This window comes from Hyla sarda, chromosome 3 (genome assembly GCF_029499605.1).
Source record: "Hyla sarda isolate aHylSar1 chromosome 3, aHylSar1.hap1, whole genome shotgun sequence".
Classification (NCBI taxonomy): Eukaryota; Metazoa; Chordata; class Amphibia; order Anura; family Hylidae; genus Hyla; species Hyla sarda.
In genome coordinates this window covers 296571745-296589798 of record NC_079191.1, presented here as the reverse complement: position 1 = coordinate 296589798, position 18054 = coordinate 296571745, and the positions used below count along the sequence as shown (strand labels likewise).

The following is an 18054-nucleotide window of genomic DNA, read 5'->3' as shown; positions in this document are numbered from 1 at the left end:
ACAGGTTGTAGATCCTGACGCCATGCAAACTTAAGATCAGAGGCCATGGCGGACATCTCAGACTTGGTAGGGAGCAGCGCCAATAATGCTTGCAGTTCGGGGTGCCCCTTTAAAAGTGCCACAGCTTGTGCGGGTGGAGGGAGGGAGGATGCAATGTAATCACTGCCTTGAGAATCATTAGTCACTATGGGAGCATGAGTCCCGGAGGATCGTGGATCTCCTTGCGGCCATACTTGGGGGGTCAGATCCCCGTTTGCATAATCCGTATGTGAAGCAGGGTAGGGAGACAGATGTGCGGGCGGTCGAGTGCAGGGCTCTCGGGCAGCTGCACAGGGCCCCACCAGTGGCTCAGGCAAGTATCTCAGTCCCTGCATCAATCCCTCTTCAGGTGGGTACAGCTGGGAGGTGGGCGAGGGGGGTCCCCTCTGACTCCCAAACATGGAAGGGGTGCTGGGTGCGGGTGAGTGATCCACGCGGGGCTTCTGTGCAGGTGGGGTCAGTGGAGTCAGGGGCCGGTGTGATGGCTCAGCTGTGTCCCCCTCAGCACTCACCTCCATTGGGAAGACGGACGGGTCGGAGGCTTCCCCGGAGAGCCGCTGCCGGTCCCGTCCGCTCTCTTGCACGCTGGGGATCATTAGGCAGTCACCGTCCCGTGGCGTCTCTGTGGGGCGCTGCGCTCCTGTTCGCGCTGCGCTCAATGTGCGTGGAGGCGGCGGATGTGCAGTCTCTCCGCTGGTGAGGAGCAGGTTCGGTGCGGCCACGACTCTGCGGGCCCCAGTGGGTAAGTGGGTCTTCTGTGCTGCCGTGGAGTTAGTCGCGGCACGTTGCCTCGTTGTCGGCGGGGAGGAGGCGGGAGTAGATGGTGGCGGCTGCTCCCGTGCCATTTTGGATTGACCCGCCAGTTCCTTCGGCGGCTCCGAGAGCCTTCTCAGGGGACTGAAGACGTTTTTGATGGGGATCCCTAAGTGCCTGGGTGTCCCTGCGGAGTGTCCCCTCTTTCCTGGACGCCTAGTGCTCATGAAAGGCAGTGGATTCCCCGTTTGTAGAGGCCAGGGAGACGGAGCTCAGCTCTCCTGCGTCTGTCTCACTCCATAGCCGGACACGCCCCCCCGGGCTTCAAATTTTTAGGGGTATTTTCTGCTATTACCCTTTTTAAAAATAAAAAATTTTTGGGAAAACAAGCATTTTAGGTAAAAATTTTTTTTTTTTTTTTTTACATTTGCAAAAGTCGTGAAACACCTGTGGAGTATTAAGGTTCACTTTATCCCATGTTACATTCCCCGAGGGGTCTAGTTTCCAAAATGGTATGCCATGTGTTTTTTTTTTGCTGTTCTGGCACCATAAGGGCTTCCTAAAGGTAACATGCCCCCCAAAAACCATTTCAGAAAAACGTACTCTCCAAAATCCCCTTGTCGCTCCTTCCCTTCTGAGCCCTCTACTGCGCCCGCCGAACACTTTACATAGACATATGAGGTATGTCCTTACTCGAGAGAAATTGGGCTACAAATACAAGTAAAAATTTTGTCCTTTTACCCCTTGTAAAAATTCAAAAATTGGGTCTGCAAGAACATGTGAGTGTAAAAAATGAAGATTGTGAATTTTCTCCTTCACTTTGCTTCTATTCCTGTGAAACACCTAAAGGGTTAAAACGCTGACTAAATGTCATTTTGAATACTTTTGGGGTGTAGTTTTTATAATGGGGTCATTTATGGGGTATTTCTAATATGAAGACCCTTCAAATCCACTTCAAACCTGAACTGGTCCTTGAAAAATACCGAGTTTGAAAATTTTGTGAAAAATCGGAAAATTGCTGCTGACCGTTGAAGCCCTCTGGTGTCTTCCAAAAGTAAAAACTCGTCACGTTTATGATGCAGACATAAAGTAGACATATTGTATATGTGAACCAAAAAAAAATGTATTCGTAATATCCATTTTCCTTACAAGCAGAGAGCTTCAAAGTTAGAAAAATGCAAAAAAATCATCAAATTTACGGATTTTTCACCAAGAAATGATGCAAGTATCGACAAAAATTTACCACTATGTTAAAGTAGAATATGTCACGAAAAAACAATCTCGGAATCAGAATGATAACTAAAAGCATTCCAGAGTTATTAATGTTTAAAGTGACAGTGGTCAGATGTGCAAAAAACGCTCCGGTCCTTAAGGCCAAAATGGGCTCCGTCCTGAAGGGGTTAAGGTAAAGTACCTAATTTTGGCCAGGGATAGTGTATATATGTTAGGGAGAGTATAAGGTCAGTTTCATAAAGGGATAGCGATAGGGCTAGAGGTTGAAAGGGAAAGGTATTGAAATTTTATTTTATCAGGATTGCCATCCTTCTTCCTGGTGGGGGGCTATGCATGTCACCTTAGCCTTTTGTTTTGTTTTCTGTGGATAGATTGTAAAGGGCTTGCAGGCAACCAAACTTGGGCCTTGTGGGGGTTTTGGTCTATTGTGTTGTTGATATTGTTTTGTTGTAGAGAGTATATATTGTTCTGTTTATAATTAGCTGGGAAGGGGTGTATTTTAGGTTGGGTGGGGGTTTTGGGTGGTGGGTGGTAGTCTGGAATGGGTCATTTATGGACAAAATGTGTTAGAACTGTGTTCTATGGACTTTGGCTCATGTCCAGAGGGTGTGGTGGGTGATAGGATAGTTTGGTGTAGGTTGTTATTTTTGTTATATAGTTATATTGTTATATACGTTATTTTTATTACAGTTATATTGTTATATAGGTCGTTATGTATAAGTTTTTTTTTTATATATATATATACCGTATTTATCGGCGTATAACACGCACTTTTTAGGCTAAAATTTTTAGCCTAAAGTCTGTGTGCGTGTTATACGCCGATACACTCCCAGGAAAGGCAGGGGGGGAGAGGCGTCGCTGCCCGCTTCTCTCCCCCTGCCTTTCCTGGGGTCTAGAGCGCTGCTGTCGGCCCTTTTCACCGATAGCCAGGGAGAGAGAAGCGACGCCGACAGCCAGGGAGAGAGAAGGGGCAGCGGCACCCATTGCCGGCGCCGCTGCCCCGTTGCCTCCCCCCATCCCCGGTGGCATAATTACCTGAGTCGGGTCCGCGCTGCTCCAGGCCTCCGTCGTGCGTCCCCGGCGTCATTGCTATGCGCTGAACAGCGCGGCGCATGACGTTAGAGCGCCGCGCCGTGCATAGCAACGACGCTGGGGACGCACGACGGAGGCCTGGAGCAGCGCGGACCCGACTCAGGTAATTATGCCACCGGGGATGGGGGGAGGCAACGGGGCAGCGGAGCCGGCAATGGGTGCCGCTGCCCCTTCTCTCCCCCTGGCTGTCGGCGCCGCTTCTCTCCCCCTGGCTATCGGCGACGGCACCGATAGTCAGGGGGACAGAACGGGCAGCGGCGCCGATAACCAGGGGGTGAAAAGGGCCGACAGCAGCGCTCTAGACCCCAGGAAAGGTAGGGGGAGAGAAGCGGGCAGCGACGGCCTCTCTCCCCCTGCCTTTCCTGGGGGTATATCGGGGTATACACGTGCACATACGCACCCTCATTTTATCATGGATATTTGGGTAAAAAACTTTTTTTACCCAAATATCCTTGGTAAAATGAGGGTGCGTGTTATAGGCCGGTGCGTGGTATACCCCGATAAATACGGTATATACAATGTTATGGTTTTAAATAGGCATGCGGACCAGTTTTCTGTACGATTTACCAAGTTGGAGGGAGTAATTTTTATTTATGGCATATATATATTAGTTATGCCATATTTTTCTTTTGTTATTTATAAAAAAAAAAGGGAGAAAAAGAGGAATGTGTGTGTGTATATGTTTTTTTTTTTTTTTCTCCCAAGTTGGATAATTTTTAGGTAAGGCAGTTGGCCATATTTTTCTTTTGTTATTAAAATGTATTTTTTTTGTTTTTTGTCTGAGGTTATGGTTTTGATCAAGGCGAAGAAAGCTATTTTTGTTATTAAGGTGTGTGTGTGTGTGTGTTGGACTGTTTGTGCATAGAATATTATAGGTAGGTCATTATTTGTGATTATTTATTATAACTTGGGCTGACCGGTTAGGAAAGTTTCAGTTTTTGTTTTTATTTTGAGACAGAATGTTTGTATTTATGTTCAGTTTTGTTTTTGTTACAGTCAATTGAACTTGTTTTTGTGTTTTGTAAGGTTTTTAAATTTTATAATAAGAGTTTGTGTGTGCAGCATGCGGGTGTGTCCCTTTGTGTGCTCAACACACATCCAGCAGACCAGAGCAGAGCAGGGGTTCCATTAGTCTTTCCCAGGAGTGTGGCAGCCTATTGGGGAGGGCCTCCCTGCACAGAGCCCCGGGAGTCCCGGGCCTCCACCTCCCGTTCTTCCAGGCTGCCGGGGGGTGGACAGCAAACAGCAACAGCCATTATTCCGGCCGGAGGGAGAAGATCAAGCAGAGTCTGCAGCAGTGCAGGCTCTGCTTCCCATGTGACGGGTGCAAGCCAGAGATCCAGCGGTGGAAGGAAAGCGAGGAGAAAGAGTCTGGAGATGTGGGCTGAGATAGGGCCCAAGGAGTCGAGCGCAACATACTGCTCCAGCATGGTTGCATGGTTTGCGGGATATGACCAGTGTGGCAAGGAGCTGAGGATGGCCAGGGAGGATCTACGTGTGGCTCAGTATCTGTAAGCACGGGGTCCAAAAAGAACAAGCCAGAGCTAAAAAAAAAAAAAAAAAGAGGATTACGGCACTGAAAAGCGAGATCGTGAAGTTGGAGGAGAGTAGAGCGTAGATGCTAGAGGGGAGCGGTCTCTTTAAGAAGAAGCTGGTAAATGAAGATCGGTTTGCCGCCATGAAATCCCCAGGTAAAGTGGAGGTGGATGATGGGGAGAGTAGTGGCGGTGAAGAAAGTGAGGATGATGGTGAAGGTTTAAAGGAGCAGGAAAGAAGGTGGAGGAAAGTGCACAAGTTGTGGAGAGGGATGCTGTGCCTGTAGCTACTCCCTATGACACCCAGAGCCAGGACAGCTACATCAAGCCGGCACAGGTGGCACTACCATCAATTGATAGTGAGGAAGATGTGGAGAGTGAGGCTGGGGGATTGTTGAGGGCGATCGTAATGCAGGAGTCCCCAGCCCACCTCCAGAATTTTACCTTTGGAGAAGATCAGTGTGAGGATGTGGTAGTGAAGCGTAAAGCTAAGAAACAAAAGATCCAGGAAACAGTGCAGTATGTGTTTCTTCCATTTCAGCAGTCTGGACCTGCTGCAAAGCTGGTTCAGGCTGCTGGGCCCCCCAGACTGCCAGACCCCGTTTCTGTTGTGTAATGGAGCAAGCATGGGGCGGGGGGGGGGGGGGGTACAGCATGGCATCAGAAAAGGCTGCTGGTACAATAGATATGAAGCCCACCCATCCTGCTGGTATGGAAGGGCAGGATGGGCTCATGGTGGGCAGCTCTGGCACTACAGGACCGCCCCAGGGTGGCGGGGGGGGCGTGTCCAATTGCCAGAGGTGGGTTTTGCCACTTTGTGCTCGGGGGGGGGGGGGGGGGGGGCAGTACTCCGAGTACTGTTGCCATTACCACCGCTGCAGGGCACTCCCCTGTGAGGGGGGGGGGGAGTGTCCGGGTGCCGGTGGCAGAGAGCGGTAGGTCCATGTGCTCGGGGGGGGGCGGTCCCCCAAGTACTGTGTGTTTTGTGGGTTCTGCGGGGCATTCCTCTGTGGGGGGGGTAGTGTCCGGGCACCGGGATCAACTGCAGAGCCTGCAAACCAAGCGATGGCGCTGTGGGAGGAGCTGGGGTGCCCTGGGAGGGGCAGCACCAGACTCAGGAGGTGACATCGCCCATGGAGCAGGAGTCATCAGCGTCGACCCCTGCAGCAGATAAGCTAGCACAGAAGAGAATAATAAGACCAGCAACACTACAAGTCCCAGCCCATAATCTTTTAGTCAGGTCAAGAGTGCAGGATGTGTGAATGCTGAGTATAGTAGTGTTGTGGATGAGAGGAGTGTCAGTGGAATGAATGTTGGTGGGAGTGGTATGAATGGAAAGTCTAGTATGGAAATAAAGAGGATCAGAGTAGTGGTGTGAATGGTGGTATTAGTGGGTCTGGGTCTGGTCTGGCAGCCCGCCCCCCCGGCAGTAACTGCTCCTAGGAGCTATGCCAATGTCGCTGCCGGGGGTTCAGGGGTGTCCTCATCTCCATCCAGCTCTGGAGGCCATTTGCAACAGCACCTCCTGCATAGGGGCGACAGGTCAATCCAGGGAAGGGGTGAGGTCGACTTGTCTTTCTGCATAGAGCGGCACGGTTTGGGCGGCTTTCCGAGAGCGGAATGGGGAGGTGGTCTGGTCCCTCCTGACAACCGGGCAGGACAATAACAGTAGGAATGTAGTCCGTATGATTTGGAGGGGCGAGGATGTGTGCCCACCTCGCACAAAAGAGGTTGAGCTCCTCCTTCAGATGGAATTCAGGGCGACATCTTTGCCCTGATTCACCCCTATGGTTCGTCCGAGTTTGATGTCAGTTTCATTAGGCCAGAGGGTCTCGAACCCTTCTGGTCAAACCACGAAGTGGCAAAGAACGAGCCCAGCTGGCGGGATTTTGCCGTAAAGGCGATTTCCCATCAGAAAACTGTCAAGAAAGTGACGGTTTTCACCCGTAACGAGTCACTTTCTTGTTATGACATCATGACCTGGGTCGGACGTTAAGGGGATGTGATGGACATGCCCAAGAAAAACTTGGATGAGCATGGGATCTGGTCCGGGGCCTGGAACTCAAGCATTCATGGAGTTCGGTTGCCTACACTCCCTCAGCCGCCTTCCTTGGACGTGATAGGATCCAGGTCTTCTACCAGGGGCAGCCTAAGGTCTGTCACAAGTGTGGCAGCCCCACCCACTTTAGCGCAGCCTGTACTGTGCAGGTCTGCGCTTTGTGTGGTGGGGTGGGTCATCTGGCCGATCCTGTAGGCAGATCCGGTGCCACTTGTGTGGTGTCCTCGGGCACCCTTTTAGCCATTGTCCTAGCACCTTCGCCTGTGCAGTGGCCGCTCCGGCTGAGGGGAGCTGTGAAGATGCCTCGGCTGGGAGGGTACGGGCAGGGATGAGGTGCAACAGGGCTAGTGAGGAGGAAAAAGGGCCCCGTCAAACTAAGGCGGGAGGAAAATCGTAGATGGATTAGGGAGATGGAGAGTGCCCAGTTGAAGGGGGTAGCTTTAGCCCCTGCTCCTGAAGCTGGCCCTGTAACCGCTGAAGCCCTGGAGGAGAACTTGCTGGATGAGGAGATAAGGAGGTTGCGCAGAGAAGAAGGCAATATGGCTGACCCTTCTGATTCCTCCCACTATGAAATTGTGGATGAGGAGTAGTATTGCTTGCGAATATTCACAGTTCGAATTTTAATCGCGAATATCGCATATATTGCGAATATAGCACTATATATTTGTAATTACAAATATTCGTTTTTTATTCGCATATGCGCGAATATTTAGCCCTTCCTTATTTAATGGTATAGGGAACTGTGACAAGTGCATTAACTCTGTGATTTTATGCCAATTGAAACCAATAGGCCCATTGTGGTCTATGGGGATCTCACGGCATGTAAAACAGTAAGCTAAGCAGGACAGTCTCAGCAGCACAGGTGGGAGACCACCATGGGTTAGAGTCCCAGTCCCGGGGTGGGACAGAGTGTTACAGTGTTGTGGTTGAACTTTACTTTCCTGGAAAAGTTTCTGAGTTGCCCATAGCAACCAGATTGCTTCCTTCATTTTTCAGAGGCCTTTTCAAAAATGAAGGAAGCAATCTGGTTGCTATGGGCAACTGCACAACTCTTCCTCTACACTGGTTTTGACAAATCTCCCCCATAGAGGGAGATTAATCAAAATCTGTCCAGAGGAAAAGTTTCTGAGTTGCCCATAGCAACCAATCAGATCTCTTCCTTCATTTTGCAATCTGATTGGTTGCTATGGGCAACTCAGCTGCTTTTCCAGGAAAGTTAAGTTAAACCACAACCCTGTAACACTCTGTCCCACCCCAGGACTCAAGCCAGTGGTGGTCTCCCATCCACTATGCTGCCAAGACTGTCCTGCTTATCTTTCTATTTCAAATGTCGTGAGATCCCCATAGACCACAATGGGCCTAATCTTTTCAATGGGCAAAAAATAAAATGCACCAGTCTTAGTTCCCTATACCATTAAAGAAGGGAGGGCTCAATATTCCCGAATATGCGCATATGCGGAAAACCAGTGTAGCGGAAGAGTTGTGCAGTTGCCCATAGCAACCAATCAGATTGCTTACTTCATTTTTGAAAAGGCCTCTGAAGAATGAAAGAAGTGATCTGATTGGTTGCTATGGGCAACTCAGAAACTTTTTCCTCTGGGCAGGTTTTGATTAAGCTCCCTCTATGGGGGAGATTCATCAAAACCAGTGTAGAGGAAGCGTTGTGCAGTTGTCCATAGCAACCAACCAGATTGCTTCCTTCATTTTTGAAAAGGCCTCTGAAAAATGAAGGAAGCAATCTGGTTGCTATTGGCAACTCAGAAACTTTTCCAGGAAAAGTTTCTGAGTTGCCCATAGCAACCAATCAGATTGCTTCTTTTATTTTGCAGAGGCCTTGTGAAAAATGAAAGAAGCAATCTGATTGGTTGCTATGGGCAACTCAGCAGCGTTTCCCAGAAAGTATAGTTAAACCACAACACTGTAAAGCTCTGTTTCACCCCAGGACTCGAACCCGTGGTGGTCTCCCATCCACTGTGATGCCAAGATGGTCCTGCTTAGCTTACCGTTTTAAATGCAGTGAGATCTCCATAGACCACAATTGGCCTATTGGTTTCAATGGGCAAAAAAAAATCACAGAGTTAATGCACTAGTCACAGATCCCTATACCATTAAAGGGGTACTCCGGTGCTTAACCCCTTAAGGACCAAGGACTTACCAGTACGTCCTTGGTCCTGCTCTCCTGATATAATGCGGGGTTACACGGTAACCCCGCATCATATCACGGCGGGCCCAGCGTCATAGTGAAGACGGGACCCGCCTCTAATAGTGCGCAGCGCCGATCGCGGCGCCGCGCGCTATTAACCACTTGGCCGCGCGCTCAGAGCTGAGCCGCGCGGCTAAAACCGAAAGTTGCCGGTTAACTCAGTGGGCTGTTCGGGATAGCCGCGGCGAAATTTTGGCATCCCGAACAGCTTACAGGACAGCGGGAGGGCCCCTACCTGCCTCCTCGCTGTCCCATCGCCGAATGACTGCTCAGTGCCTGAGATCCAGGCATAAGCAGTCATGCGGCAGAATCGTCGATCACTGGTTTCCTATGTGAAACCAGTGATCAATGATGATCAGTGTGTGCAGTGTTATAGGTCCCTATGGGACCCCCGGTCCTTAAGGGGTTAAACATCTTATCCCCTATCAAAAGGATAGGGGGTAAGATGCCTGATCGCGGGAGTCCCGCAGCTGGGGACCTCCGTGATCATGCACGCGGCACCCCGTTTGTAATCAGACCCGGAGCGTGTTCGCTCCGGGTCTGATTATGGTCGACCGCATAGCTATCATGCCCCCTCCCATCAGCTTGCATTGTGGGGCGGAGCGTGACGTCACACGGGGGCTGAGGCGTGACGTCACACGCCGCCCACCCTGCGGTCGCCGGTAATCAGTCCCGGAGCGAACACGCTCCGGGCACTGATCACAAACGGGGTGCGGCGTGCATGATCACGGGCATCCCCAGCTGCGGGACTCCCGCGATCAGGCATCTTATCCCCTATCCTTTGGATAGGGTATAAGATGTTTAAGCACCGGAGAACCCCTTTAAAGAAGGGAGGGCTAAATTTTCGCAAATATCCGCATATGCGAAAAAAGGAATATTCGTTCATATATTCGCGAAATATCGCGAATTTGAATATGGCCTATGCCGCTCATCACTAATGAGGAGAGTGGGGTGAGGCCCAGAAAGAAAGACAAGGGCAAAAGGAAAGGAAGAAAGAAGAGGTCAGAGCCCTCTGTTCCTTGTACTACGGGCCAGGTCCAAAACGGAAGCCTGACTGAGGGAGGGGCCCTCTGATTGACCTGTCAAACCAGTACCTCGTCCTTGATATCATCTCCTCCTTGGAGGGGGAAGGTGAGGGCGAGGTGCCTAGGGAGAAAGAGCCTCTGGGGGAAACTGGGCCCTGTCCTGTTGAGGCACCTTCCTCAGAGGGCAGGGCTGATTTAGTCACCCTGTATGGCGGCACTCACCCCATTGACGCTGGCATCTATTAATTGTGCCAGCATAAAGTCTGATACGGCTAGATTTGCAGCCTTTGATTTTCTCGACCGCATTGAAGCCGAAATTTTCTTTTTACAGGAGTCCAGGTTGTCAGATCTAGCCTCTTTGGTTAAAGCCAGAAGAGAGTGGAGGCGCGGTCCCTCCCACTGGCCTCTTACGGCTGATCCGTATAGTAGGGTGGTGGTCCTTTTTACCGCTCCTGTTGAATGCTGACGGGTTATTGAATTAGAAATGGGGAGGCGCCTGATCTTAGATGTCTTTATGAACATCTATGCCCCACAAACCAGGTGGGGCCGTAAAGATCTCTTTATGAAAATTAAGCCCTTTCTTTTTACGAGTTACAGGTTTTTTACAGGTTAGAAAGGCCGAAGCTGTTTCTTCCGCAGTGTCCATGGTTGGGGTGGAGTTCTCTGATCACTGTATGATTTTGTTTTCCATGGATGTTTCAGAAACCCCTAGGATGGGTAAAGGTTATTGGGAGCTGAATTTGTCCCTCCTGGAGGAAGCGGTACCTTTTCTGGACCTATGTAGTAGGAAGTCAGAATGGTGGGAGATATTAAAGAAGCAGGTTGTGGGGTTCTTCCGCCAGCTCTTGAGCCTCAGGTCCCTGAAGTCCCTGCTGATGAGGTGTCAGTACGATAGGCATGCATCTTTGGTTTTTGAGAGGGATTACGGGAGGTACCGCTTGCCCGACCCTTACAGAAATTCAGAAGTCATTTCAGGACTGATTGATAGTATGGGATCTCTCAATCGGTCCAGATCAGGAATCTTGGTGGTCATCAGATCCTTGTACTCGCACTTCTTGGAAAGGAAGGATCTGGATCAGGATGTGATGTCGGGTTTCCTGGCTGAAGCCATTCGTGAGCCAGGGGTAGACCCCTCTCTTGGCATTTTTGCAGAAGAAATCAGGGAAGAGGAAGTGAGATTGGCGATCGAGGATGGTACAGGAGTTTTAAGGAGTCTTAAGCTCCCCTCTTGACCAAGGTATTCAATGAGTGTCTCTCCTCTGGCACTCTGCCGAATTCAATGAGGAGGTCAGCCCTGATTCTTCTGTCAAAGGGTAAAGATCCTGCCCGGATTGAGAATTGGAGGCCCATAGCTCTTCTTAATACGGAAGCCCATAGCTCTTCTTAATACGGAAGCTTCTGGACAAGATATTGTTTAATTGGCTTGTGAAGTTTGCACCCCAGCTCCTTTCAGGGGCCCAGCACTGCACTGTTCCAAGCCGAAGCACCTTAAGTGCTGTACTTAGTGTCAGGGAGGCAGGGGAAAGGAGTATTGCAGGACTCTGGAAGGGGTTCTTGCTGTCCTTGGATCAGGCTAAAGCATTTGATTGGGTGAACCACGAGTACTTCTGGTCTGTCCTCCTGAAATATGGCTTACCGAGTACTTTTGTTAATTGGCTTAAGATCTTGTATGCAGGGGCAGAGAGTTTCCCACTGGTGAACAGGTCGTCTGGCTACTCTTTTGAGGTGGGGTCGAGAGTCCATCAGGGTTGTCCTTTGAGCCCGCTCTTATATGTGTTTGCCATTTATCCCTTTCTTAGGAGGGTGAGTCGCGGACCATTGGCGGGAGTCGAGATGAGTCTGGCGGAGTCGGCTGTCACCCAGAGAGTGGTGGCGTATGCTGACAATGTCACTATTTTCGTCTCCGAGAGAGAGAGAAGGTCGATGTGGTGATGACGGAGGTGGACCGCTACTTGGAGGCATCCGGATCTAAGATCAACCGGGATAAGTGTGAAAGTCTCTGGCTGGGAGGGGGAGATCCCACGTTTGACCTCCCGGACACCCTTCTTGGTCCCCAAGAGTCAGCAAAAGTCTTAGGCATCACGTTTGGCCAGAAAGATTATCCCACCAAAAACTGGGCTGGTAAGCTCCAGGATACCACTCAGAGGGTCATCCAGCGGAAGGGTTGGTCTTTGACCCTCAGGGAAAGGGTACACCTGATTAAATCGTACCTGCTCCCCTTGTTTATCTATCTGGGCAGCGTATGTATCTTGCCAGAGGCTTGCTACACTAGGATCTACAACCTGTTTTTCCAACTGTTATGGGGGAACAGGTTGGACCAAGTCAAGAGAAAGGTTATGTACCGCACGAGGAGACTAGGGTGTTTATCTATGGTAAACCCGATGGTGTTCTTAACACCTTCTTGAAAGCTAACATTTCAAACCTCTGGAAAGAGAGGGCTCCTCCGTGGGTACTCTCCTGCAGGGAATTGTTTTGGCCTTTCTTTCATGAATGGGAGAGAGGAGGGCGAGTGAAGGACCTCCATATGCCCCTGGATATGGATATCTTTCGGCTTATGCTACCCCAAATCTCAAGGCTATACGTCGGTGGGGTCTGGGAGTGTGGGAGATCAGGACCCAGTCAAGGCAGTTCCTTGACAAACGGGTTCTGTTGACCCACTTCCAGAAGCCTCTGGCGCTCAGGGAATGCCCAGGTCGGGATCTGAGGGTAGGGTTGTATCTTTTGAACATGACTAGGATCCTCTAGAAGTTTTGGGACTTGGCCTGGTGCTGCTTTCAGGGGAAGCTATATGTAAGGGACAACCTGAAGTACAGGAGCTCTGATGACCGGGGATGTCCCTAAGAAGAGTGCGGGGACATGCTGGAAAGCATGGACCACTTCCTGCTTCATTGTCCCTTTTAATAAAGGGGTTTACAACGGCGGGTGCTTCCATCTGCTGGAGTCAACTTGCCGGCCTTACCTATCCGGAGTGGGCTTATGGGGCATTCAGGACCCTGGATGGCCGAGCTGGGGCACTTTATTCTTAGTTAGCTTAGTGGTTAGGTACTACACATGGAACGAATGGTGTTTAGTGTTTTCCCTACGGAAAATCCTCTCCGAGGTGGGGGTCTGTAGGAATATCACCTGTGACCTCGGGAAAATCAGGTCTTTGGAGTTTGGCAGTCTTGGTACCAGTAGGGCTTCTCTCCTATGGAGAGGGTTTTCTTTGGTGTGCCCTAGGTACTTGACCTTTTGGGTAGAGTACCCTCATTTTGGTTAGGGGCAGTGTTTTAGGGATAGGGAGAGGGTGGGAGCAGGGCCAGTTTTAATGGAGGGATAGAATTAGGCAGAATTGTACGGGGAGTTAGGAAAAGAGTTTAAAATTACTTTGTTGTAACAAGTCTGCCATCCTTCTTCCCAGTGGTGGGCTAATGCATCCACTCATTAGCTTTTTTGTTTTGTTTTAAGATGATATGCTTGGGCCTAAAGTTTGTGTGTAAGTTGGTTGGGAGGAGTGCTAGGTGGGGAGGGTGTATTTGTGGGTGGTGGTGTTTTGCTTCTTTCGGGGACCTGACATGGGTCAGTTATGGACTGGACTTTGTGAAATGGTATGAACTCTGACCCATGTACTGAAGGGGTGGTGTGGGTGAGGGTACAATTTTAGTGTAGGGATTTTCCTAGGGTTTTCTATTGATTTTGTAGGTGTTTTCTGTAGTGGATATATATTATATTTTATTTAGTAATTTTGTATCTATACTGTGTTTTATATCTATATTGTTTTATATTATATAGCATTATTGTAGTTATGACAGTCAGAACAGTTGTGTTGATATGTGGTTTATTTCAGTTTATTTGGTCTAGGTTTTTTTTTATTTAATTTTATTTATTTTTTTTGCAGTGATGTGCCTTTTATGTTTTCTGTTTATTTTTCTTGTTGTGTGTTTATTTGTTGTGTGTTTCCTTATAGTCAGATAATGCTAAATCTTATGATTATTTTGATATGCCAAGGTGCTATTTTTATGTTAGTTTTCAGTATGTGTGTGAGTGTGCTGATTTTATAGTTTTGTCATGTTTTCTATGGTATTTTGGTTAGTCCCAGATGAGGATTCAGTTAATTTGGTCTAGTTTTGTAAGTGAATGCGTGTGTGATATGATTATTATTTTTATTATAAAAAATTAAATAAAAATTGAGTGGTGTGCTTGTTATGTTTCCTGTTTAGTTTTCTTGTTGCGTGTTTCCCAAGTATGGATGGTTTTGAGTTATTGCCGGTAGTGCTAAATTTTATGTTTATATTTTGATAAGCCAAGTTGTGCTATTTTTATGTTCGTTTTCGGTATGCGCGTGAGTGTGTTGATTAGATAGTTTGGTTATGTAAGTGGGCATATTTTAGTATGTTAGTAAAGCTGGGCTGGCCGGTTAGGCAGGGTTTTGTTTTTGGTACTAGAGTATTTCCTTTTTATCTTATAGCTGGGTAAGCTCGCTTTGTTTTGTGTTTTTGTATTGGATAACTTTTGTATTTTTCTAATAAAAAAGTAGTAAATTTGAGTAGCCGTATTAGTCCAGTGATGCAGATGCAAATCAAAAAATGTTGCAGTATCTTGTAATACCTTTTTTATTGGACTAACAGCATTTTGTACAGACAAGCTTTCGGGATTCCTCCCTTTATCAAGTCCAAAGCAAATCTAAGCTCACAAGTAGAAGACACAGGTTACATCTCTCAAATATGCAGGGGTTAAGACAATAGATGTGGAAAATTGACACTAAATTGTCCTGTTATGGGAAAACAGACTAAAAAGATAAGGATGAAAAAAGGGGGAGGGAGGGGGGAGCAGGGGAGAGACTGGTAATTAAGCATGACAAAGTGAGATGCAAAAGAGAATACAGTACAGGTTATAAGAAATTTTGATAATGAGATAAGAAGCTCAAATCCACATAGAGTCCCCTGTTTTTCGAGTCAAAAAACAGTATCATTTTGGCTTCAAATGTCTTTCTCTCTTGTGTGTTTTTTAAATTCCCTCTCAGTATCCTGATTGTAAGGTCATGTATGGAGTGGCCTGTTTGGGTAACTGTGTCCAACTGTGGTGCAGTAGTCATTTTCTTTATGGTGGTTTATGGAATGTCTGTGTAGATTCATCCTTTCATTGAGTTTCCGGCTGGTTTCACCAATGTAGCATCCCATGTCACACTTGGTGCATTGTATCATGTAGACCACATTTGGGGATGTACAGGTGTATAGTCCCCTAACGTTATATGTCTTGTTGTTGTGGGTGGCTTCCATCTTGGTGCAGATATGTTGGCAGAGTTTACAGCGAGGTTTGGTGCAGGGTTTGGTCCCATTCTCTGTGTCTGTTCTTTCTGTAGGTAATTTTCGGCTGACCAGCTTTTGTTTTAAATTGTGTGGTTGTCTGAAGGCCAAGATGGGAGGTTCTTCTACTTGTGAGCTTAGATTTGCTTTGGACTTGATAAAGGGAGGAATCCCGAAAGCTTGTCTCTACAAAATGATGTTAGTCCAATAAAAAAGATATTACAAGATACTGCAACATTTTTTGATTTGCATCTAATAAAAAAAAAAGTTTCAGTGTGTGAGATGAGCTATGATTAGATAAGGCTGCACCCCCCCCCCCCTCAGCACTCCAGATTGCATTTCCTTATTATGGACCTCTGCCAGGCCAGCAGGAGTCCAAAGTCTGTGCAAAAGATAGGGGGACACCTAGTGGCAGCTTTTTAAAACTCAAATAAAACATAGAAAACAAATTTTTTTAAACAAAGTACATTAGAAAGATTTTTTTTATTTACCATAAGGAGCGCAATAGCAAAAATTAGTTTTATGAGAGTGCCCATTTAAGGACCAAGCCCATTTTTGCCTTAAGGACCAGTCCAATTTTATTTTTGAGTTTTTGTTTATCCTCCTTGCTTTCTAAAAATCATAACTCTTTTATGTTTCCATCCACAGACCCATATGAGGACTTGTTTTTGAGGGCTTTGTAATGACATAACTCATTGTACCATTAAATGTATGGGGCAACCGAAAAATATAATTTATGTGGGGAAATAGAAAAAAACGCAATTTAGCAAATTTTGGAAGGTTTCATTTTTACACTGTACACTTTAAAAATGACATGTTTTCTTTATTCTGTGGGTCAGTAGAATTAAAATGATACCCATGGTTACATCCATTTAAACGCCCGCATTGTCCAGATGTCATGATCTGTATTGATAACGACATCTGAGGGGTTCATGGCGGACTTCAGCGCGATTGCTGATGTACATCATTACCGGCAGGTCCCTGGCTGCTGATAGCAGTTAAGACCTGCCGTCCAGTGCTCGCGCCATGTAGAGACATTAATGAAAATTGGGGTGCATTATGTACCAACACATCTGGACGTACATTTACGGAAATACATTAAGGGGTTAATATATACTTTTTTTTTTGTATATATTGTAAACTCACGTTTCTGAAGACAGGAACTCCGGTGGAGTTATAGTTTTGCAACAGCTGGACCTGTGTGGCAGATGACTCGGACCGTGCCAGGGAGCGGAGTCTAAGGTGCCGCTGGTCTTCACCAGAGCCCGCCGCAAAGCAGGATGGGCTTGCTGCTGCAGGCGACAACCAGGTCGTAACCTCCGGCAACGGCTCGACCACACAGGCGGCTGAGGAGATGCGAAGCACAGAAGGGACAACTCGTAGTCAGGATAGCTGTAGGTCAGGACAGGCAGCACAGTAGCGTAGTCAGGACGTAGCAGAAGTTCAGTAGGCAGGCGGCAGAGAAGCAAGGTCACGAGAGCAGGAGATCTGGTACACTGCAGGGCAATACAAAGGAACGCTTTCTCTAGGGCGCAAGGCAACAAAGATCCGGCAGAGAACTGAGGAGGGTGGAGGAATTTATCAACAAGACACAGGTGGTTACACTAATGAGTGTACTGGCCCTTTAAATCTTAAAGCTCCGGCGCACGCACGCCCTAAGGGACGGGGACACGTGCGCCGGAGCAGAGAGTTGGAAGCAGAGGCAGGGGAAACACCCGGAGAGTGACGAACTGGGGCTCCCATGCGGGTGTGTCCCGCAGTGCGAGTCCCAGCCCCGTCGGCAGCAGAACGTAAGGGGACCATGCACACACGGCCAGCGTGTGAGGCCGGAGCGCATAGCGTAACATATCTACTTTTTGGAAGAAATAGTTTGCTTTAAATATGATCTTTTGTTTTAAATGCAAAATTTAGGAATCAATCTTTCACAAAGTTGCCAATGCTAGATTACACCAGTAAAACTGAAAGCGTACTTGTCATAGCTGACGAAAAAAAGAAACAAATGTTACTCTGTGCCTAATTCTGATCACATACATATAACTTTTATATGTCTAGGACCTATATTTCTCTCACAAATACTCATTGTTTTTTTCTGTTGCTCACTTGCTTTTTGATTGTCTCTTGTCGAGGGGGCATGTTCCTTTCTTGCCCATGGTCCGCTCTAGTCTCTAAATCTCGGGAGCAAGCCTGGGCTGTGTTGCCTCCATCTGTTGCAAAACTATAACTCTGCAGCATGCCTGGACAGCCAAAGATTGTGTGGCATGCTGGGAGTTCTAGTTTGCACATGTGCACAGGGACATTCTAGCCTTATCTCTCGGCAGGAGACTCCTTTTGCCAAGCACTACAGGCTCCTCGGTGAAGCCTCCGTCCCCAGAAAAGTCCGGGACATCATGACTAACCTTTCTGAAAGGATGGTGTCCCGGAGGCAGAGAAGAGGCAGCCCGTTATCAGTTGTAGAGGGCTCTCTTCTCTACATGTCAGCAGCTTTGTCTTCACATGCGGGATGTCCCGCACTGACTGTGTGGGAGCACTCTCCCTGCATCGCTCACAGGCAGGACGTTCCCACACACACACAGCAGCCAGTATCACTGTAATGTCCTATACTGGATACCGGCGCGCTTTTCAGCCGGTATCCAGTATGTAGTAAAATACAGAGTTGTCTGTCTGCAGAATGATAGACGACCCCTAGTGGTGGCAATTTTTAAATTTTATTTTTAGGTGAAATTTACAGTTTTTTTTAAATAACAATATATTTAAAAAAAGTTATTTAATCACTAGGTCTACAAAATATAAAAAGTTTTTCATGATGACAGTGCCTCTTGAAGTATTCCCA

The 18054-nt window shown here is 47.8% G+C and overlaps 1 protein-coding gene across 3 annotated transcripts in view; it reads left to right on the top strand.

Moving 5' to 3' along the window:
• Positions 1–18054, top strand: part of PGBD5 (piggyBac transposable element derived 5) — a 442361-nt gene that overhangs the window by 295115 nt on the left and 129192 nt on the right. The window lies entirely within an intron of this gene.